The following is a 25106-nucleotide window of genomic DNA, read 5'->3' as shown; positions in this document are numbered from 1 at the left end:
GAATCAGGATCTGTGCCTCAACAGCATGCCCAGGTGACTCACATGTATACAAAGATCTGAGAGGCTCTGACCAAGGCCACACAGCCTGTCACCTGGCAAACTCAGAGGACCAGGGCTAGAGGTCACAGACTTGCTCAGATAAGAGTTCTTTCTAAACAGCCTCTGTAGGAATGACCGAACCCCAAGCCTGGGCCCCTATGAAGGAGCTATGCTGCTCTCCCTATTACTCTATTTTCCAAACTCAGAGTCACATTTTTTATAGAACTTGGGAGTGGGCAGTGAGTGGGCAGAGGACAAAGGAGATGAAAAAAAGGGAGACAGAAAGGCATGTCTCATTTCTCTGTACTCTCAGGAAAGCTGGAAGGGGTGGGGGAGAGGAAGAAGGGTAATATGTGAGAGCTGAAGCAGGGAGGAAAGGGGAGTCTATTTAAGCTAAACCAAGCTTACTGTTGAGAGCAGGAACCCTGAAACCAGAGTACCCAGGTGCAACTCCCAGCTCTGCTGCATGATAGCTGCCAGATTTGACATACGTCACTTGACCTTTCTCTGCCTCAGTTTTTCCAGCTGTAAGACAGGAATAAATAACTGACTACCTCTGACAAGAATCAGTATTTGTAAAGTGCTTAGAACCGTGTACTATGTCAGCACATAATATTCTCCAGGGAAATGTTGAATAATAAAAATAATATACGGACAGAAAAATTAATAGATAAGACAATGAAGGAGAATCCCAGAAGAAAGCAGCTATCTAGCTCAACATATTTTTATTGATTCTCTCTTCTATGCCAGACACACTAGGCCTCAGGGGTACAAAACCGAAGATGCCTGTCTCTGGAGGAATTCACAGTCTAGTGGGGTTTGAGAGCAAAGGTTCTTCATAAATAAAGTGACTGAATTCAGGATTCTCTGTTCCATTTTTTAAAAATCAACTACTAGATAAGCCAGTGGGTGTGTGGTTTGCAATTCCATAAAGAAAAAAAAAATCGGATTAAAAAGAACAAGTGTCATTTTCCAGTAAGTGAAATTGGGAGAAATGTCCATTTCATTAGCGTTGAGCTCTTTATATAAGCACCAAATTTCTACCATCAAGGTAGGTTTTTTTTTGGTTGTTTCTTTGTTTTTTAACTATTGTTATGGTTGCATATGGATTTCATTTTTAAAGGACTTATTTCAGGAACACCCAGCTTTATCCACTCAGCAGCACTGCTTCCTTATTGCTGCCTTAACGATACGGTAGATTAAATTCTTCAAGAATAATGTTAACTTCTTAACTACTAGATACAGCTGGCTTTCACCTTAGATTGTGTGAGGCAACATATTCCTAGGCAGTCTCAAAAAAAGAGAACAGCTCACTGATACATAACCTCTCTGACCGAACTTCATTTCCAGCGGTGGTTATGTGATAAGATTATAGCACACTGTGGGACAGAGTACCAGAGAGCCGTTTCCAGGCTCTCGGCCTCATGTGGAAAGGTGCTGGCTCGGGTAGTAGATGGCCGTCAGCTGTGATTGGATGGCCATCAGCTGTGACTGGTTGGCCGTCAGCTGTAACCAGTGAGCCATTAGCCACTAATATAACCACTGTGGCTACGCTAGAGGGGGGGTGGTTGGCAGAGAAGCAGCTGCTTCCTGTGTCTCCAACCCAGCCGCCAGTGAGAACATAGTGGTATGGCTCCCCTATCTGTGGCTCCGTGGGTGTTCCTTTTTGGCCTCACCATATCCTGTTTTCTTTTTTTTTTTTTCTTTTTTTTTTTTTTTTATTAATTAATTTATTTATTAGTTTCAGGTGTACAAAACAAGGTAATACTTAGACGTTCATCATTTATATCCCTCATACTGTGAACCCCCCTCCCCCCATCCACTATCCCTCCGACCTCACACTGAACCATCACATTATATATATAAAATTATAGTTGGCATTCATTAATGTTTAGCTTCTGATGTACAATGCCATGATCAGGTATCCACAGTATCCCTGAGGTGGTCTCCCAAATAGGACGCATGTCCATCGGATACCCAACAAAATCTTTACAACATTATAGAATACCTTCCCCAAATTAATTTTCAAAAGAAAAACCCTGAGGCCATCTTGTGGTTACCAGCTGCTTCCAAATCCCTTCACCTTTCCCCTTATCCCCAACCCCCTCCCACACACCCATCTAACCACTCTCGGTTTTTTCTCTGCGTCCCCAAAACTGACTCTGATTAGTTCATTCACATAGTCTTTTCTTTAGATTCCATATATAAGTGAGATCATATGGTACTTGTCTTTCTCTTTCTGACTTATTTCACTTAACATAATGTTCTCTAGATCCATCCATGTTGCTGCAAATGATAAGATTTCTTTCTTCTTTATGGCTGCGTAATACTCCATTGTATAAATGTACCACAGCTTCTTAATCCAGTCATCTACCGATGGGCATTTTGGTTGTTTCCATATCTTGGCTATTGTGTAAAGTGCTGCAATAAACATAGGAGTGCATACAGATTTTTGAATTGGAGTTTTGGATTTCTCCGGGTAGCATATCCTGTTTTCTTATGCGGGGAGCGGGACCAGAGACCCCACATGACACACACACATTCACTCACCGCAGAAATCAGATCGCTCCCACTTCCACATGACACCTCCACCTCCACCTTCTGCAAGGACTGTATGTGCCAGTGAGGCCCAGCGTGTTAGGCTCCCACCCAAATATCTTTGATTATTTGATGTTGGTGGAGCGTCTATTCAAATGCTCAGCCATGGCACTGTAACAAAGAGAACCATCTAGTTTTCTTCAAAGTCATCAGTTGTGAAAGACCCACACCTGCCAATCCACAAAACGGTCAAACAAGGAGGAGAAACAGGGTCTCACACGGTAAAATTATTATACCCTCCTTAGGCAAGTTTGGGGACAGAGCCCCAGAAAGCAATTTCCAGGCTCTCGGCCTCACGTGGAAAGGTGCTGGCTCAGGTAGTAAATGACCATCAACTGTGATTGGGTGGCCATCAGCTGTGGCTGGTTCACCGTTAGCTATAACCAGTGAGCCATTGGCCACTAATATAACTGCTGTGGCTACGCTAGCAGAAAAATGGGGGCTAGCAAGAAGATGGTGGCTGAGCCTGCAAGCGGCAAGTGAGGGTTGTGGATCGTGGGGCTCCTGTTTCCTGTGTCTCCAACCCAGCCTCCAGTGAGACCACAGTGGTGTGACTCCCCTATCTATGGCTCCGTGGCTTATGTGGGAAGCAGGTCGAGAGACCCTGTGTGACTCCCCACATGACAGCAGCAATGAATTTCAGGCTGTGAAGCCTGGAAACTAGCTTGTTTTACAGCAGTTGGGGTTTTGTTAAAAATCTTAAAAACTACATGGTTTTGATTTTCCCCAGAAGAAAGTAAAAAGGATCTGTCAACTTAATTGAAATGTAAACACAATCTCTTATGTTCTCCCACTTCAAATGAGGATAAAGGAGATAAAAACAGAACACAAGTGAACAAGCCACAGCTCACCTGTGTTTCCCTGAGGACGTACCAAGCCCGGCACTGAAGAGGCTGGTGCAGACTCTAGGGGCATCTTAGAGCTCACAAAGCCCTCACAAATGCTATTCACTTGAGCCTCAAACCCACCCCATGAGGCAGCCTGGCAGCTATCCCAAATAGCAACAAAGTGAACTAAGACTCTGATGAGGGCAAGTGACACGGCTCCAGGTGGGAGAATTGCAGTCAGTGCCAGGATTTAGGTTCCAGTTCTTCCTCTTTGGCTGTTCCTCATTAACCTCATTCAATTTAACCTTCGCAGAGCTGATGGACTCACAGAAGGCAAACCAATGAAATGCCCAGATTTTCTGAAGTCAACAATGAAGCAAATATTTTCAACCTCATCCCCGGAAACTGATCCCCATTGTGCTAATGAAGCTCGGTGATCTAAGCTTTGGTTCCCTTTACTTCCACTGGTCTTTATAAGAGACAGACATCAATAAGTGAGAGGAGAAGGCAGCAAGGCAGGATGGGCAGAGACCACCCCACCAAAGAAGTTGTCATGCGGGGACTCTGTTCCCACTCCCCGCACAAGAACGCAGGATATGGTGAGGCCAAAAAGGAACACCCACGGAGCCACAGATAGGGGAGTCATACCACTATATTCTCGCTGGTGGCTGGGTTGGAGACACAGGAAGCAGGAGCCACACGATCCTCAACCTGCCATCCGCTTCTCTGCCTACCTGCATGCCTTCCAGCCAACCAGCCAACCCGCCAACCAATCAACCAGCCAGCCAGCCAGCCAGCCAACCAACCAACCAGCCAGCCAGCCAGCCTACCAACCAACCAACCAACCAACCAGTGTAGCCACGGCGGTCATATAAGTGGCTAATGACTAACCAGTAACAGCTGATGGCCAACTAGTCATAGTTGATGGCCATCTACTACCAGAGCCAGCACCTTTCCACATGAGGCTGAGAGCCTGGAAACTGCTCTCTGGGCCTCTGTCCACACAGAAGTGAACCAACAACTGAGCAGCTCGCACATGACTTTCTGGTCAAAAAGAAACCAATTGCATGAAAGCAAACACCCAACAACTTGACTAAAAATTATCCAGATTCAGCTAAGACTAGCACAGTGACTTTACTCAAACTATGGTAATTTGAGAACCAATAAGCAAATTAATGTTTCCCTGAGGACTAGGATTCATACCCCACTTCCCCTACATTCTCTCTCTACTCAACCCTATCCACACCAGTCAAAAACCTCTTTGAAACCCTTGGCTTTCTTCCATATACCTTTTCCTTAGTCCTTCCCATGGAATCTGTAGCCCTTGTGGGAAGAAAAAGGCACGTGACATTTAACATTCCAGGAGCATCATGCTGGACTTTCCTGTGAGCTAGGTCTTCCTCTCATCTTACAGATATGGAAACAGTGACTCAGATGTTCATTATCTTGCCCAAGTTCCCACAGCAAATGAACGTGGGAGCCACCTTTCACATTCAGCTCTGTCTCACTCCAAAGCCATCTTCTCCACACTGTATCCTTAGCTTCTACTCAGAGTGATCCATGGACCGGCAGCCTTCCGCATCGGTGAGAGCTTATTATAACTGCAGAATCTCAGGCCTCAAGCAGGCCTGCTGAATTGGCACTTTCACAAGATCCCCAGGTGTTTCCTGTTAGAGAAGCACGGCTACAACACACTGCTAAAGAGAGAAGAAACATCTCTACCGAGGGGACAGCATTCTCAGCTCCTGTGGTGTTAAAGCTCATGACTTGTGGATGCCCATATAATGGCAAGTACAATGTGAGCCCTGTTTAATACAGAGATTTTTTTAAAAGGTCCTGACAGAGTTCCCTAAACAAATTAGAAGATGACACTAAAATGTCTACCACAGTCAAATCTTAAGGGAGAAGCTAAACTGAAGTTGCCCAGTCAGCCTATTGCCCTCTGGTGGATTACAACAAGGAAGTCTAACTATGGAATTAATGTCCAGAGGGAAGTCCCGAAACACACTCTAATCTGAAGATCACAAGGCATTTGCCATGAAAACTATCCCACTGACTCAGAAGCAAATTAGAACAAAACCCTTCTAATTCAAGGGAAGGATTTCTAGATGACAGAGTCACAGGGAAATCCTACGAGATCCAATGACAAACAAGGAGAAAAGAATTATCTAGATATTTTTCCCCCAAAGCAGAAAATTTGGCCTGAAACTGGTACCCTACTCCACTCCTGGATTTCTCTCACCACGTTTTTCTTATTACTCTCTTTAGCCTCAGCCACAGCGGCCTTCTTGCTGTTTGGTTGTTTTTGGGTTTTTCCCCCCAGTTGAGATATTCACACCATAAAATTCACTCTTTTAAAGTATACAATTCAGTAGTTTTTAGTGTATTCACCAAGTTGTGTAACCATCACCACTATTTAATTCCAGAATATGTTCATCACCCCAGAAAGAAACCGCATACCCATCAACAGTCACTCCCCATTCTTCTCTTTCCCTAGCCCCTGGCAACCACTGCTGTACTTTTTCTGTCACCATGGATTTGCCAATTCTGGATGTTCATAATGGAATCATACAGTATGTGGCCTTTTGTGTCTGGCTTTTTTCATATAGCATGTTTTCAAGTTTTATCCATGTTGTAGCATGAATCAAACTTCATTCCTTTTTATAGATAAACGATATTCCATTGCATGGCTAGACCACATTTTGTTCATTCGTCAGTTGATGAACATTTGGGTTATTTCCACAATTATGAATAATGCTATTTTGAGCGTTTGTATATAAGTGTTTGCATGAACATATGTTTTCTATTCTCTTGGGTATATAACAAGGATTGGAATTGGCCATGAGATACTTCTGTGGTTAACATTTCGAGAAACTACCTGTTTGACCAAGTGACTGCACCATTTTACATTCCCACCCACAATGTAACGTATGAGGGTTCTGATTTCTTCACATCCTCACCAACACTTATTATTTTGTCTTTTTTTATTATAGCCATCCTGGTGGGTATGAAGTGTTATCTCACTGTAGTTTTGATTTGTATTTCCCTAATGATATGATGTTGAGTGTCCTTATTGGCCATTTGTATATCTTCTTTGAAGAAATGTCTATTTAAATCCTTAGCTCATTTTTAAATTGGGTTATTTGCCTTTTTATGGTTGAGTTGTAAAAGTTATCTTTCCTAGTTTTAGAAACTCCAGTTAAGACCCCTCTTCCTGGGAGGACTTCTAAGAACACTCTTCCCCAAAATATCCAGTATTCTTCAACTGGACCTACATTTTAATTAATTCCTCTGTACCTGTAACCACTACCCTCTGAAGGCCTAGGAACACTTTGTCTCTCCATTCCTGTCTCATGCGCACCGCCCCCCCCCCAACTACTGTGGTCACAAGAGCTCATCTGCTACATCATTGAATTTACAGAATCAAGAAGAACTTAATAGGTTTTTAGACCACCACAGATTCACTCAGTCTCACTCACCTGTGCTAGGCATGGTCCATTTCTTGTGCGCTCTGAAAATTACTTATATGCAGATACAAGTACAAGTTTTCACACTCCTGCTCCACTACACCACCAACCTAAAACACCCCTTCTCCTCTCTACAAAAGTGCTACCCATCATTTACAGTATTTTGGAGGTGTAGTCCCTCCATAGAGACATTAGCCACCATTGCTTACAATGGTTCCTCTCTACTCGAAATAAAAAACAGTAATCATCTATAGGGTTCATTAATCAATTAACACCCATATTTCACAAATGCTCTTTCCCATAGGGATATACTAGGTGAAAAATCCCCATCCACAGATGGCGTTACACAAGTGATTAGACTTGTTAGAATTCAGTAATGGAAACTTAGAAGACACACTCAAAACCCCCAAAATATTGTGTTCTGGGCAATGTTTAAATGAATAAACATAACTAAATTTGTGTTAAGTGCAGTACTTCTCAGAGTCTTTGATATGATGGTGCACATGTTGAGAATCTCTAAGAGAGAGAAAAATAATAGACAGTGTTTCCCAATTGATTTGCCCTTTACAAGAGCACACCTATCAACATCCACTCCGAAATCATTCTTCCGACACACTCTGGGAACTGCTGAGCTAATTCAATTGCTGCTCACTTCTATCAGCGGGACAGCACTGAGTAGAAACTATACCTACTACTGGGGTAAACAACAAAATTTGCTTTGTTTTAGAATGCCATCAATTGGAAGTCACCCTATTAACATGCCAGTTTACAGGAAAAGGAAAAAGAAACCATACATTAAATGTGTTCATAATTTTAAGATCTATTTGGATTTCTGAAATTGGAAAAAGATGAAATGTGAAAAAAAGTATATTAGAATTGAGTAGTACAACCCAAGTGTTAGCTAAAAAGCACACTTTAGGAAGGTTGAGAAGAGCACGGTTCCAGGAATGGGCCATGACTATGACCTAGTGACAATAGCCCTGATGACCAAAGAGAAATAAAGTAACAGAATGACTGTCTCACAACAGACTTATTCAAGGGAGCAAAGATATCAAGTGGTCATATACTGAGAAAAGCGAACAACAGTGATAAGGAAAGAAGCTCCCCCATGCTGGAAAATATCCTAGCAGCAAAAAGTACGGGAAACACCCAAAATATAAACATCAAGTTATGGGAAAGAATTTTAAAATAGAAATGATCCCTACTCATGCTAAGTAGGAGAAACCATTTAAATTAGCTAGTGAATCTTAAGACTTACAACCCGAAGTGCTGATTACAGTCAGGAAGACAGACATGGGCTTTGCACTTTTATGTACTGAAGCACTAAGTGGTACACTTGAGTTTTTGAATAGGTTTCTGATTTACTGATAGGTGTCTCTCGTGCTAATCATTGTAAAACTAAAACAAAGCACAAATGGAAAGCTGAGATAAAGCGTGATGGCCAGCTGGGACTCCATTTGGCACAGCAACACAAGACTAGTTAAAGTGTCGGCTCCTCTCACACTTAGTCCATTTGGGTGCTAGTACATAAAACTTATTCTTGCCTTAGGATGTCATCTCAGGAACCCTCCTGACTCCAACAGGCTCCTGAAGCCTCTTTGACACAAAGGAGCTAAAATTCAAGGCCAAAATCTAGGCCATCATAAGTCATGATGAACTCTCAGCTGGCACCATGGTTTAGGGGACAAGGAAAACAACTTAAGATTGGGGTGTGCAAAACTAGTGCTTGATTATAAACTAAATATGGAGCAGCACTGATACTGCACACTTGCCCCTAAAAGTCAGCCTTCCTCCCCCTCAGAGAATAAGAGAGGCTCTCTGTCACTGCCACCACCACCATCCTCTAGAAGGAATGTAAGGCCTTCACCAGATCGCACCACCATGGGACATCTGTAACTGGGTGTACTTCCCTCCTCCTGAGGCCTGAGGAAGTTGTCCATTCAGAGAAGGCAGCACACTGCAAATTGTTTTTAAACTTGCTTATAAGTGAGTCAACCTATTGTCTGATCAGAAGGTTCAAGTTGCCAGAACTTGATGTAACCCCCTCTCCACAAATGTCTGAGATCCCCCAAAAGAAGGAAATAGGGTAGGTGCTGGATTTATCAACATCAGGATCACCCATCTCAGTCTACCCAAGAGTGACCTAGAAACCAAAGACTCCATACCTTACAGTACAAAAAGAAGGGGAATCCTATCTTTTTCGTGTAAAATTAATTCATTGTAAGAGCAATCAGAATTATTAAACCTGGACAATGGTAAGTGGCACAGGTATTGGAAATATACAATGCTTTTGGCAAGTTCCTAAAACACCCTGTTTCTATATATGAGATATTAAAACAATGGCATTTCACAACAAACCTCACTTCTCTTTCTCTCACCTCATAAGTCAGTGATTTTATAGGTATAATTCAGGTGACTCTAATGCTCACATTTGAGAACCACTGCTCCAAGATTAGGGAACATGCACGGATGGAGGGGCGGGGAGCAGCGACAGGGGCATCGGAGCCTGATGAAACCCTTACTGAGTGAGGGAGAGACAATCTTGCCTGTTCTTGACTCTGATTAGCATTGACTCTTAACCTCACAGACTGATTTCCCCAATGAGGGGTTGAGTCCTTAGTTCAAGGTCATTGTTAGAGGCTAAGCCAGGGCTCCAGTCCAGGGTCTGCTGACTTGTTCATCAACCTTGGATCTCAAACAGGAGCCCAGACTCTGAACACTGATAAGGCAACCCCGCTCTATCTCCTAATTTACAGTGTGCTGCTTCCCTCAGATAAACATGAGTACTGGGACGTCAAAAGAGAAATGGATTCAAAGGAAGAGAAAAAGCGAAGATAAATAGCTACTCCAAAGACCCTAGCAACTAAACCTCTTGGTGAGGAGTGGGTAGAGGAAAGAAGGCTTAGGTGTCTTGTGGTAACGAAAAGAATTGGTTAATTTAAAAAAGAAAACTGAATAAAGGGCACAGACACAAGACATGAATGGTGCTTTAAAGTTTTCTTAGTACTTTTAGTTTTCATTATCTCACCCAAGTCTCACAACAACCATGCAATAAACAAGATAAGGTCAGTATTATCCCCATTTGACAGAAGAGAAACTGAGATTTAGATTGGTTAACAATTTATCTACCAGCACAGTCATCCCCTGTAAAGCTGCAACTTGACCTCCGGTCTATCTGGCCCTGGAACCTCTGAAACCACACCAAGTGATTCCCACATCTGAAAATGTGCCCCAAAGGAGATTACCCGTAGGAAAAAACACACAGAAAAACATACAGCACAAATGGTGAGCCCCTAAATCATGGCACTTGAACAGTGTGTGGGTGCTCCTTTAAGAACTTAACACATAAACCCAACAGCCAAGGTGTTCAGCCAAAAAAGAAAAAAAAAGAGCGGCATATTTCTAGGCTGCATAATCATTCCTGGACCAATTCCCACTAGCAGCCTCAGAGGCGAGGCAAACAGCGGCTCACTGGCTGGCTGAAGCTCCTCCACCCCCAGGGTTATGACAGCGCGGCTCTGACTCGTGTGCAGGCAAAACCCCAAAACTCAAAACAAGAAGTGAAAAAAGTGGAGCCAAGAGAAACCGTCAGCATCCTCCACACCCTCTCAATCCACATAATGCCAGTTCCAGGGTCCTGGGGTTGCCTGAAATGCGATCTTATGAGGCCGGTGGTATGAGGTGGACCTTCCGGTGGACCCACCGGCCCTATCTCTTTCCACTCAGTCCCTGATGGGGAGAGGGTTTGTTATGAAGTCCTGAAGCCGAAGCCCAAGGCAGAAACAAAACCCAGGCTCCGTCTTCTCAGGAACAGTATGTCCACCCAAACTCTCCACCTGGCCCTCCCCCCAGGTCCTGTCTCTGCGAAGATGAACCGGGTGGGATCGGTGGGGAGCACTAAACCGGAGGAAAGGCTGGAGGAAAAATCCGGCTGTCCACCTACCCCAGCCACATTGCCCCACGGTGTGTGTAAGGCTCGATTCCCGCGCGCGCCACCAGCGCTAACTGGGAACCCAGCGCCCTTGGCCACGTCTGAGATTGAGCAGGAGGCATCGCCCAGCTGAGCGTCATGGAGGCAGGGAGCGGTGCCCGCCTGGAGAGCCTACCTCAGTTTTGACAGAGAAGATTTTCCTAGAAGACGCCGGGGATGCTGTGGGCGATTCGTGGATTTCAGGCGGGGGTGGAGGAGCTTAGCCCAGGGGCGCAGCGACCCACGCTGGTCCTGCACACTGGGGGTCTCGGGCTGCACACTAGAGACCAGTGTATCGCGGGGACAGCGAGGAAATAAGGGCTCCATCCCCAACTTTGTCGGAGCAAACTGCTCTGCTCCGCGGCTTGCCCAGCCCCGCCCGCACGCCGGGTCCCGGGTTTGGGGAGAAGCAGAGACCCAAGTCCCTTTCGGCGCGCTCTAGGCAGCTGCGCCTGGGCGTATAGCCCCCTCTCCCGCCGCCCGCCAACTTGGAAGCATCAGTCTGGGCGCCAGCCTACTCCTCCGACCCCGCAGCAGGGTCCGTGTCCCGGCCTCGGGCGTCGGACCGAGCGCCAGGAGTCCCAATCGCTGCGGCTGCTGCAAACCGCATCTCCCCTGGCCTGGCCCGGCCTCTGCCTCCCCTGCCAGCTCCCCACGCCCCGGCCCTACCGTGCAGCCCGGCTCGTGCCCGGGCAGTGCCACTGCGCGGAACGCGTCCCAGCCGGCGAGACTCCTCCCTGGGGACTGCCCCGCGCGGGGCTCCGGGCTCCGGACAAGGTTTGGCCGGCCGGGGTGCTGGCTGGCTGCCGCTCGCAGCTCCCGCGCCGGCTTCGCCTGCCGCGCGCGAAGAACGAGGGGTGGGTGCGAAACTCCCGGCAACTCTAACTCCGGGAGCCGGAGCTCCAGCTGCAGCCGCGCGCCCGCCCGCCCGCAGCCGAGTGCCAGCGCCGGCGAAGCAATCCTGCCCCCGCGACCGCCTCTGAGCATGCCCAGTGCCGCCGTGGGCGAGCCTGAGCGCCCCGGCCCGGGGCAGAGAGCTGAGGCGGGGGGCCGGTGACCCACCCCGGGCTGCAGAGCGCGCGGTCTGGGGGACGGAGGGAAGGCACTGGGCCGTGGGGGAGACCCCGGAGCAAAGGGCCAGGGAGAGAGTGTGTGGAGGGCAGGGCAAGTTTCCCGGGTTGTGGGAAGTTTGTCGGTTAGAAAGGTGACCTGCTTCATTGAACCTGTCTGCGAGACTGTAGTCGAAAGGACGAGGAAATATTTATTCTCCAGGAGAGAATAAATGGAGCCAGCAGATGAGTGTTAGCCATTGCACTCGTATCGTACTTCTTGCCTAGGGTTGCAAACTCTGAGAACTCGTGGAGCAGGCAGTGGAAAGGAGTAAACCCTGTGGGAGGCGTCTAACCAGAGAGCTGTAAGGGCAGAGCCACTCTGCTCTAAATGCCCATTGCTATCACGGAAGAATTTGGGCCTACTTGTGTTAGGTTTTCTGATTTTCCAAGAAATGAAGGATTTAGATTATGTTCATGTAAAATATTCTGATTTTTAAAATCTTGGTAACAAATTCAATTAAAAAAAAAATCCAAAACACTCCAGACCAAACAAAACGTATCAAGGTTCCTTCCCTGCTCAACCCCTAAGACAGCCAATTTGAAGTCTATGATTTCCGTGTTCTTCTAGCAAAGAGGAGCTAAGTGCCCACTGTGGTTTGGGAAGGTTCTGGAAAGGATCCAGCACAGTGATTCAGATCTTCATCAAAGTACTACCAGGTACTAAGGAAGTGGGTTCTCCGACAGAAGAGAGCTACAGATAAATGCTGGGACTGTGAGAAAGGAGTTGTGAGAACTAACCTTAAACATCATTAATAAATGTACGTGAGTGGGAAATTTCTGCAGGATCAGTGACAGTGTCCTGCCCAATGCCTTTGGGCGTCTGAAGAAAAAAACAGTAATATTAAGCCTGTCTTTATTTTCAATTTTGATATTTTTCATTATACATTCTTACATTAATTAAAAAATATTTTGTTAAAATGTTGATTACTGAATTCTTTGATGTTCAATTTTGATATTTTTTTCATTATACATTCTTACATTAGTTAAAAAAATATTTTGTTAAAATCTGGATTACTGAATTCTTTGATGTTCCCTTAAATTTTGTGGACCACCTCACACTAGCCTGTGGTCTGCAGGGTGTTAGATAGTGGTACACCATTTTTTGTGTGTTCAGGATTCTGTTTACAAATCTTTGGAATCAGCTTTTGGGTAATACATTTTTGTGAGTTAAAATGTCCCTGTACTAGTTTCTATTGCCAGATACCCTCCCTTCTGCTACCTTCCATTTTTCATCGTCAAGATATAGGTCAAGATGATTCCTCTCCCCGCCCCCCACAACTACCCTCTATCTCACATGCAGGTTATCAATGTAGTTTCTGCCTCAACAGACACCTGGGACTTACCTCGGTACTCTGGATGATTCTGCCTGCAGGTGAGCTCATTGCTGAATTCATGGAGAACAGACCACCACTTATCTATGGGAAGCATTTTAAGCATGTAGAACTCTCAAAGAAAAAAAATGCTCGGGTGTTTACACAAGAAGCTTTCCAGATGTTATGGAAAGGAAGAAGTACCTAGCCCAGGACCCAGCACATAAAAGGTAGTTACAAATATTTGCAGAATCAATAGCAATTTCCATCATCAGAACCTTTCATATCTCTGTTCCACCTCCCAAAGTTCCTAAGAATTATTATTTTTAAAAATCTCAATAAGGATAAGGCTGTAAAAAAGAGCAAGAACAGGATGTAAGCATTTAAAAAGGGAGGGCTCTGCTTTAACAAGTAAAACGTTTTGTCTACTTAAATTTTAAATGGTATTTGTTTTCAGATTATTTTGATTAATAGCAGTAAATAATACATGATATTAAAAAGAAGCCCAGTGTAAAAATGCTCCCAAAAAACGACTGTTCTTGCCAGTTTCTTGCATACAGTTAACAGTATGCACATGAAAGCAGCATAGTTGGGTCCCCCCCCCCTTAAAGTCTAATCATGAAACCATAGAACTGAAAAATACCTTACAGTTCATCTCGATGCCAAGTTACAAACTTCTAAATTGCTATTATATTCTGGAATAGAAAAGGAAGACGTGAAAGCAGTACTCTCTTGTGGCACAAGGAAACTCATGGTTGTAAGGATACCAGATCATGTGGCAAAACCCTCCTGAGCAGTAAGTGGGGCAAGAAAAAACTGAGTTTGCCTCGAGTTCTCTGGAAAACCATAATGCCCACCGCCAGCCTCAATCTAAAACCCCCACAGGTTTAGATATCCTTGGTTGCCTAGGGCTATCGGAGGGAGTGCTGTCTAAATAACAGATGGAATGAATCGACATGAACAAAGAGAGCTTGATCTAAGGAACTGTACATTACAACATGACTATTTTTAACAGTATCTCTTATGTATGGCATAGCATCATCAATCACAGGATGTCTTCAAGACTAGTAAAGTCTATTTAAAACAATTTTTAAATCATGTACAGTGTAGTTAATAGCTTTTCAAATTCTTCATTCTGACGATGTGATTTCAGGTAAGAAATTCAGGTACCCTCAATTTATCAACTTTTAGATTGATCTATATCTGAATCAATCTAAAACTGCTATTTCTGTCAGTCATGGTCACTTTAAAATTGGCAATTTCATATGGTTCAGTCATTGTTTTTAGAGCTGCAAAAGACTTTCCTTTAAATTGTTTAGAATACCATTCATTTCTCCACAAAAGCCAACTCAGAGACACCTGTGAGGTGTCTGTGGTTTAATTTAATGTCTGTGGTTTGTAATGGTACCAGATTGATATCTGGGCCTGGGATATCAATTGGTCCCATTCTGTACAGAAAAGAGGACATTTCTCTTCCTCTCTTGCTGGGTGCAACACCAGTCTTAATTGGTCTTAAAATAGGTTGAAATAACCTATAGGTCCTTTTTGCTTCTTTTGCACCTTCCCCAGTATTCTCTTGAAACCCTTTTCAATGTACCTACTGTACTCATTCTAGCCTTAGTTCCCTATCTCACTCCACATGGCTGTTGCTGTCTATTTTTAAAAATCAGCGTTCCTTTAGTATACTGCAAGTTAGAGTCAAGAAAAATAACTTGATTAAACTAATTCACACTCATATGTGGAAAACTATCAACATTTCCAAAGACACATGCAATTTAAACAGTATTTTGTTGTCTCAAATGTACATTTGCATAATAAAATTTTGGATGAAAAGTGACATGAGAAAGAATTCTGGTAGTGAGGGGTAGAAACAATATACTGAGGAAGAGGAACTTTTAGTTCAGTTCCCTCTTATTTTATAATTTCTTCCCATCCTTCTTCTTCAAAAATATGGATTCTTTTAAAGTTGTATGTTTTGTTTTGCTTTTTAAAATGGCTCCCCTGACAATAGCAGTGAGGATCCCTAGACTAGGGATAGGTCTGTAGCTGTTCCACATATGTATACTTTGTAAATTGGGAAGGAAACCTATCACTTCCAGTAACATTGACATGGTGGTGTATGGGAGACCTGCAGAATTCAACGAGCATATGGAGTTTATGCTTGGGACCCTATTCTGTTTCCCGTCCGATTAGTGCTTTTACTTACTAAGGATTCTAGCTCCTTTATAACTGGAGCCCATCTTCTCTTTGGACTGAGTTGCTGTGGTCTAACATTCTGCCCCTAATTTACTAACTGTATAGTTTCTTTCTCTCCTATGCTTTTAAGAGCCAGGGTAAATGTTAACTACTGACATGAAACTTGGTGAATTATGATCCCCTACCATTCACTATAATGTGGAACATTTGTGAGAGACATGGCAAACTGCGGTTCTTAGTTCTTCCCTTTCATCTTTATTGGTCTTTCGTTTTGTCAAAGCTTCTTTCTGCTTCTCTAATGATATTACACTACACTCTAAGCTGCTTCTGCTTTCATGTACAAGCATATACATCAGACATACACTAAGACAAGAAAATATTCCTTGGAAAAAAATGAAACCAAAGAAGTCTTAGTCTCACAAAAGGACCTGGTTGTATCCTGGACTTGGTTGCTCTGTAACAGTTTAATATGTCTTAGCCACGTCTTTCCTAGAAGATTATTAGTTCTTTGAGTGCTGGGAACAAATCTTAAGGGTCTTCAATTTCTGTCACCCAATGCCTAGCCCAGAAGCAGGAGCCCATACACAAAGGACAATTCCAACCTGTCACTATTCACATGAATCACCAGGGACAGGAGACCAATAGTTCATTATTGTATCTCTAAAGAGATAAAGAATCTGATATTTAGAATGCACACATAGTGTAGAATTGCATCTGTTGTAGGTTTTACAAATCAAAAGGTACATGTTATTAAAAGTATGTAGTAGAAATAGTGGGCAAAGGAAAGGAAGACTTTCTTGAAAATGTGATGAGTAAGTTGAGGCCTGCGGATTAAATCTGAAGTAGTTAAGTAGGCAAAAAAAGAGGCAAAGAAAGAGCATTTAAACAGAGAAAGCAGCATGTGCAAAGGTACTGAGGTGGGAGAGTGTGTGAAAGCTTGGGAGGGACCTTGAAGATCTTTGTTTACCTAGTTACTAACCCCATAGACTTTTGATGTAACTCAATACTGTATAAGAACAGCTGCCATAAAAAAGCAAATTGTCCTCAGCAAAAATCATAAAATGATCTGGTTTTCATTAATATTAAAAAATGTCTTAATTATCTTATATGTCTTAATTATCTGTGCTCTTGGAGGGCCTGGCGAAAAACCTCACCAGTCTGAGATTAATAGTTTTATTTCATAACAGAGACTTTGGAATCAATTATACTAGTGTTTCTTCAAATTGGGTCAATATCAGATAGTTTTTTCTGGGATGATGGGCCTGGGGAAGAGAGAGTTTAGGAAAAATTTTAAAAATGGAAAATAAAATATCCCATGGGTTTGTAACCATTAAAACTGTGGTGTTACTGAAAGGAAGGGCTGAAAATTCAGATATATGGAAACACTGACCTCTTATAAAGTGGGACATCCAAGAAGAGCTTTCCTATGGGACATTGAAATTAGGGAATATTTCTTGGATGAGGAAGAACCCAGAAATACAGCTTTCATGGTCATATGCAGAAGCTGAAGCAATAAAAATAAGATTTCTTAAAATGAGGAAAACAAAAAAGAAAAAGCAGCAGCATGCTATGGTAGAAAGGACATGGGTTTTTATTTTAAATAGATTTGGTTTTAAACCTCTATTTTAACTCTTTCTTTCTATAGAACCTCGTATAAAGTCTACAACTTCTCTGAATACCAGATGACTTGTACCTAAAAAATGTATATTATTACCTATGTATGGTTTTAATTGGAGTGAACACGTATGTAATATACCTAGCACTGTAGGTGGCCTACACAAATGCTGAATAAATATTGCTACTTTCAACCCATGACCACCCATCTGGGTAAGTTAAAAAAAAAAAATGGGAGAAGGAAAGCAAGAGTGTGTTTTACATTTCCAATCGAACTGTTTCTTAGAAGCACTGCTTCTGGTACAAGCAATCATATTTTGTCTCTGCAGATGCAATACAGCATTCCTGTTTTTGCAAAAACAATTTTGCATACATAGAAAGTGCTTTTAAAAAAATTCTACTTTCTCTTGTCCAAATATTACTATATTTCCAAAAAAAAAAAAGGCCTAAGGGGGTAGATTAATAGTTTAGAGATCTCCACATATGTGTTTACTAAGTTAGGATTCAATTAAGATTTACTAAGATATAATACAGATAAATAAATTTTACACAGTGACTAATTCTGAATTTTGATCACAAATAGCCAAGTATGGCTCTTCTTCTCTTATCTCTTGACTTGCCTGAATTAAAAGTCTTAAAGAATAGTATCCAGCAGAAAAATAAAAAGATACTAAGACTGTTTCGATCAGTCTCTGCTGCAGGCCTCCACCTTAACTCAGACCTGCTTTGTTGTATTAAGTTCACAGTTTGGTAGATCGAACCACCCTAATTACTCCTTCCTTTATTTCAGCAATATTTTTGAAAAACCTATTTTTGGTTTAAAATGCCTGTCTCCACCAAGACCCAGAAAATCTGCTAGGCTTTGAGCTAACAAAGAATCCTTATTCTGCTAGGACACAAGCAAGTCAATGACTACAGAGAGTGGCTATCTCTCCCCGACTTTCTGTGCTGCTAGTGTAGAGGATAGAATGATGCAATCTGTTCAGTCTGAGGTGGAGAGGTCTCCAGAACCTTCCCAAAAGACTAACAGTGAAAGAAGCTCCTGTTGTGCTATCCCCAGCTCTTCAGGCCAGACAGACCTGCCCAGCCGGATCATTTCCCACTGCTGCTGTCTCAAATTAGCAATGCAGCTGAGGACTTCCCTGCTCAAAGAGTCGTTCTCAGTACCTGGGAGCTTGTTAGAAATGCAGATTCCTGCCTGCCCCAGATCTGAGGAATCAAAATCTGCATTTTTACAAGACTGCCAGGTAATTCGTTTGTACATTCAAGTTGAAGAATCACTGCTCTAGGACACCCAGCCAAGAAAGACAGGGAGAAAACAAAAAGCACTTTAAAGGTGAAATCTATTTCCTTTGCCCTTGATGTCCTTTCTTACTCCAATCTCCAGGCCCCATCTATGTATATCTAAATCTCACTCTGTTTTTCTTCAAGCTGTCTGAAATGCTTCCTCTGTAGAAATCTGTACTAATATGTCAGCCAGAGGCATCTCTCATTCGTTTACCTGTATCTTTCTTTCCTTTGGCTCCTACCATGGCCTGTTTATACTGCCCAAGGGTGTTTGCATGGGTCTAATCCAGCCGGCTCAAGGCTTGAGACTTGCTGGCACATTCTTTATGTCCTCTATAATGTCTAGCATAGGGACTCTGGGGGGAAAAAGCTTATTTATTTATTGAAAGAAAAAAAGGAAGGGAGAAAGGGAAGAAAAAGCTCTGTTAGTGAAGTAAATATCTGAAAAATTGAGTTCAGCTCCAGGGGTGGACTTGAGCCCATTTGAAACAGGAACCCAGGAACCACGTAATGTCCTTCCCCAAAGAACACCAATATACCCGGTCTGGGACTGTCCCAGTTTTCTGGAAGCTAACTGTAACAGAGCAGATTCAAATCCACCCATCACATCACTCACCATCCAGACCAGGCCCAAAACAGGTATCTTTCTAGCACAGAATCACAATTCTATTTGCTAAGGCCTTAACCCCTGGCTTAAGTACACTGTAGACTCTGGAAGAACTACCTCTTCACCCACTTCTTGGCCTCTGTCTATTCCCACTTAAACATTAATATATACATTTTTTTTAAAAAGGTTATTTTTGAGAATCGTTTTTGGATTCTAGCATGTTTTCTTTATAAAGAAGTCTTACTGAAAAATATTTAGTGTTCGTAATTCAAGTTTTTGTAATTCATCCTTGAGTAAAGGCAATGAGTTTCTGGCTGAAAGTGACAACTTAAAAGAACAAGTCATTTTGTTACTCGTAATTGATAGCAGAGTCAATTAAAAACCTTGACTCTAGATCAGATTTATGATGTCATATTCACAGTAGACATATTTTCCCAATAGACGTCCTGGTGTCATTATACTTTGACACACATAAAATATAATGGGAAATGTTCCCAGGACTTATAAGAAATTAGACTTTACTAGTGTCTGTTATGACTCATAAAATGAGTATATGACCCACATGGGGAAGAGACTTAGTTGTAGGACTGGAGTTCACATAGAGTAGGCAGTTTTCTTTGATAAGTATTTTAAAGGTTATGCAGAAGCTGGATAGTCTGTGATTTCCACCTCTGTGCATTTCTGTCAAGGAAACAGCTTTATTATAGCAGCATTAGTTATAATAGCAAAATGGGTAGCACTTCTCAGGAAATGGGAAATAATTAAATATATTTTGTCATACTTGTTCGATGGAATGCTGTGTACTTTCCGTAAATAATAAATGGGATAACTAAATACTATTTTTGAAACTGGCTTAATTTAAAAATGCTACATAAAGTTGTGTCAAAGTGTTACTGAAACTCATCATATACCCGTTAACAACTTACTCTGGGCCAACACTGCACTAGACACTGGGGATACAGCAGTGAAAATGTCAAATACGATTTCTGATATAGGGATCTCCCAGTCTGAGGTGGGAAAAAGACATTGGACCAGTAGATATATAGTTACAAACTATGACTCATGCTACGAAGTGAAGGTGTTACTGTATATTAGGGGAACCTAAGCTGGTTTAGGGAACAGGGTGTTAATCAAGGAAAGATCTCCGAGAAAGTGACAGGAGAATCCTGTCAGCCAAGGGAAAACTGGGGGGCAGCATTCCAGGTGGACATAGCAGAAACAGAGGAAGAGAAACCCAACGGTGGGAAAGAGTTTGATGCCATTACAGAAGTGGAGAAAGGAATGGAGTGACTGGTATGTGATGAGTGAGAGGAGAACGCAGTACGCTGCCGAGGAACCAGATCATGCAATGCCTTTAGGGTTTATCTTTCTAATCCTTTGGGGAGCCATTGAAGCTTCCTGAACTGAGGAGTGATGGGGACCTATTTACATTTTAAGACCATGTTGTGCTACCTTGAAAATGGGTTGATATAAATCAAGAATAGAAGAAGGAAAATCAGTCTGGAGACCATTGTATTTGTCCAAGTGGTTGAGAGATTTCAAAGAAAAAGAGGACAGATTGAGCTACATTCTGAAGGTAAGAAAAATACAATTTATAAGTGATCGAGAGTAGGGATGGAAACATTAACTAGCTCCATAAGGCTACCTTAAGCCACTGGGAAGATGGTGATATATTGACATATTTGATATGGTTGTAAATTTGGGAAGGAAAACTTAAAAATGAAGTTGGGATCTTGTCAGAATAACAAGTGAAACAGTCAATAGATAGTTAGCATATAGGTTTGGAACTCAGAAAATAGATCTGGTTGGAAATTAGATATTTGGGAGCCATTAGATGGTATTTGATACTATTGTATAGGATGAGTATAGAATGACTAGGGAATAAAAGTCATTTTCAGCCCCAAGAAACTGCAGCAGTAAGAACAGGAGCTATCAAAGGTGACTTCCAGACTGGAGAGATGTTGAGTAGCCCTGGAACGAGGAAAATAGTATTTCAAGAAGGAAGGTGTGGTCAGCTGTGGGGAATACTACTGAGAGGTCAAGCAAAATGATGTGTTCCTATGGATAAAAAATAGTTGTTTTATTAGGGTGGTGGTTTTAGAAGTATATTATTTGTAATAACGTTTAAGCTTTATTTAATAATGAAAACTTAATTAACATCTGATTATTTTTGATAACTTAATTTCAATAGGATAATACCTTTGATGTATTTATTTCATCTTGATCACCAAACTCTTTGTTAATCATTATGTTTACATCTCTCTATTGTCCTCTTATATATTAAACAGACACCTCTCTTATCTCCAGTGTAGGATTAAATCTTCGAAAGTTTTAAACCTGACCAGCTCTCTAGCCAAACAGCAGAACTGCTAAACACACAGTCCCTGCCTTATAGTAGATACCCTATAGAATGTACGGTTTACTTCATGCAAGAGTTTTTGGATGATCTATCACAAATGATGTATTTCTTCCTTTAAGTTCATTTATAGAATCTTGCCAAAAAGTGTCCCTTTCCTTAAAAAAAATGAAAAATAAAAATCCCTACCTTATTTAGGTAAATCTGATCTTAATTTGGTAGACATGCATCAGACAAAGACAACTGAAAGTATCTGAACAAAATGTTTTGTTTTCTTCCCCACACATTCTGATATTATATTCAGGAACTAAAGAAAGAAAGTGAGATGGTTTGGACAGGAAGTATTATCTTCCTAGTTTGGAAGGGAGGGGGGATGGGAGGGGATGGATGGGAGCAAATGCCCACCCTCCACTTAAATACATTGACTGTTCATTTTCTTTATAATGACTCAGAGTGTCACCACCCTGTGGTACTCACGAATAGAAAAAAATGAAAGAGGAAGGAGCCTCCAAAAAGACTGGTCTCAGCAAAACTGGCAGGACTCCATTTACTTCCTGTAACTTTCTACCTTAGGCTTTAATTATACTGTTAGATAGTGTTCTCACCTCAAACACAAATTCTTCTGGGCAAGAATTCAAATTTATGCAGATTGTCTTCCGTAACCCTCTACAGCTCTGCTATGCTTACCTGAACCCATCCAAAATCATTTCCATGCTGCATGTCTCATGAGACAGGCTAGATTTCCATGTCACTCACTCATATTCTTACTTTTCACCTTCTTTTATCTGTATCATTGGGTATAGTCAGCAAAAAATACTCTTAATTTTGGCCTCAAGATTGTTTGCAATAATAGCTAACTAAATAATAACCCTTTACAATTTCCTGATATTAGATAGGGCTTGTTGAAAATGAGTCATTTTGTACACATTGGGCGTTTTACAGTTAATGTCGCTGAACTTAATTAACTTAAATTGTCACTTGAACGTCATTATACTTTGAAAAACCCTCCTCAGTCAGAGAGCTGTTAGCAGTGAACAACAAATGCACAGTTCCTCTAAGTTATAAGATCTATGTGACTAATTCGTTAGGTGGAGAAACTGAGGCATAGACTAGTAGATTCTCCAGCAGCAGGAAGATAAGGATACTACCGTGGAGAAAGAGAAAATTAAGGTTAAGGAACATTTTCATGTGACAAACTCAGTCTTTGCAACCACTAATAGATGAGATTACAAATGAGGGCCAGAATTTTAAGTAGGGTTGTTACGTGGAAGTGACAACTGGCCTGGGAACCCACCCATGCAGACTCCAACTCCCAGAAATCAAATAAACACATAAAAAACCAAATCCTCCTTTATTGAATGGTTTTAAGAAGACAAAATTAAAAAAAAAAAAACAATCAGTATTTTGAATATTACAAAATAAGCTATTGCAGCAATGAATATACCGAAAACTGAAGATCTCTTTAAGACCTACTCCTAAGATGTCTTTTGGTCATCTTACTCATTCATGCGTATTTTGAGGGAAATGAGGAAGTTCTATTTGCAAAATAAGACTTTAAAAGACTTTCTTCCAAAACACTTTGGCACAGCTAATTTCTTAATTTCCCTTTAGCTCATTAGGGTGTGTTTTTTTTAGCATTTACATAAAACTTGATATTTCAAAGTACTTGCTTGACAAAAATCACTAATATTCTATACAATGTTATACTGAGACAATAGTCTTTAAAAATCATTTACATTTTAAAAAATCGATCTCTCCTATTTGTTCGTCTTGCATCATGTGTGTTTTCTGGGAGTGACTTTTTATTCAAATTCACTTCAACAAATATTTACTGAATAGCCCTTTGGTACAAGACTTTGTGTCAGAGCTTCTAAAGAACTAGGTTATAGAGACAGAAAGCATATTGGTGATGGCCAGAGGCTGGCAGGGGAGAGGAATGGGGAGTGACTGCCTAATAAGTATGGGTTTTCTTTTGGGATGATGAAAAAGTTCTGGAACTACCCAGTGGTGATGGTTGTACAACACTGTGGATGTATTTAATACATCTATACAGTTTAAAATGGTTTAAATGGTAAATGCCATGTATTTTATCACAATTTAAAAAATCAGGCAGAAAAATATCTGGTAAGAGTCAATGAAGGAGAGGCATAAATATTCTACTTCAGAAGTACATTTAATCATAAACGTATTTAAATTATGTTTTCAATATTGCTATTGATTTCATGCAGTAACTGTGTCAAATCCACTTTCATAAGCATGTGTAAGGATATTAGAGCAGTCATAGGCAGTCATACTTAAACAGGAATGCTGAAATGAGCAATATATGGTCCTTGCCTTCAAGCACCTTTCAATTTTCTGGGGAATGAAAATAGCTATAAAAAATGTCTGATATGAGACCCAATGTCAAAAAAGCTATTCTAGAAGGTAACCATAATGCTAAGGAAGTGAAGGGGATAATTAGATAAATTATGAGAGAAAGCATCAAGGGTGTACTAGCTTTGTACTTGATCTTCAAGGGTGGGTATGATTTTGCCAATGACATAAAATGATAACAGTTAGTCTACGTACAGGGAAGAGGATGAGAAAAAGTACAGAGCCCAGAAATGAAAAGTAGTTAGTAGTCCGGAGTAGCCACAGGTGCCTAAAGGGCATAGTTTAGTAGGCCAAACAATGGAACAATGGAAGTGAAAGTTGAGGACCTATCAATGACTCACAGGATAGGATTGAAGACATTTGGAGTTTACAGGTGATTTAGAAGTAATTTATTCCAACTTTCCACCTACAAAATGGATTTTACAGCATCTGACAAGCGGCCATTCAACTGCTTTGGAATTCCTCTAACGCAGCAGTCACCACCTTCTGAGACAGCCTGGACTGCTGTTAGATGACTGAAACTGTTCGAGTTCTCGTATTAATTGAAAATCTGCCTCCCCACAATTTCTATCCATTTATTTTAGTTCTGCCTTCTGAAACCACACAAAATAAATGATTTTTTTTATCAACTCTTAGTATTTGAGTCAGTAAATATGTTCTTTTATCTTCTGTTTTCTAAATTAGACATTCCTGGGTCCTTTGATTGTTTCCTTATGACATGCTTTTTAAGACTCCTGAACTTCTAGTTGATCTGTTCTCTGTAAATTCCTGCGTTCCTATTTCAGTGTAATAGTCAGTACTCAATTTGTTTCTCTAGGTTTCGTCTGAGTAGCATCACATCTGCCTCTAACACAGCCTGAGGTTCTAGTCAAGGTTCTGATAGGCACATCACCTGGTTGACATATATTAAGCTTAGAGTCAACTAACACCTGCCTAAAATTGTTTTTTGTAAGTGCAAATATTAAGTCGCTTTTCTCAATGCAGTACTCAAGTGCTGAACTTCTAAATTTATTTAAAAATTTCATTGTGTTAGATTTGACCTATAATTATATACTATGAGAACCTTTAGGATCCTGACTCTGTTGTCTGGTATACTGGCTACTCTACTATCTTCTTGCCATTCATGAAATTTGGTAAGCATGCCTTTGATGTTGATATTCAAGGCATTAATAAAATGTTTTAGAGAAAATTGTAGATGACATAATATGAAACAAACCATTATAATTTTCCTTCTAGGCTGACTTTGAATAAGTCATTAATTGATCATTTCTGAAAATCGTCATTGAACTAATTATGAATCCAGCCATAATATTGACTTAGTGACTTCTAAGAAATTGACTATACATTGTT

At 41.4% G+C, this 25106-nt stretch overlaps 1 protein-coding gene across 3 annotated transcripts in view; it reads right to left on the bottom strand.

Annotated features, from left to right (window-relative positions):
- Positions 1-25106, bottom strand: part of STXBP6 (syntaxin binding protein 6) — a 284040-nt gene that overhangs the window by 232998 nt on the left and 25936 nt on the right. The window contains exon 1 of one of the 3 annotated variants that reach the window (XM_081047367.1): positions 11571-11876. The exons of 1 other annotated variant lie outside the window; for it this stretch is intronic. The gene's annotated coding sequence lies outside the window, so the exon portion shown is untranslated. Of the gene's footprint in view, positions 1-11037; positions 11136-11570; positions 11877-25106 lie in introns of those variants that run through there. One more of the 3 variants, XM_081047368.1, reaches the window with a different exon arrangement.

This window comes from Rhinolophus hipposideros, assembly GCF_964194185.1.
Source record: "Rhinolophus hipposideros genome assembly, chromosome: 5".
Classification (NCBI taxonomy): domain Eukaryota; kingdom Metazoa; phylum Chordata; class Mammalia; order Chiroptera; family Rhinolophidae; genus Rhinolophus; species Rhinolophus hipposideros.
Note: the sequence above shows the minus strand (reverse complement) of the source record. Positions and strands in the feature narration are given on the sequence as shown.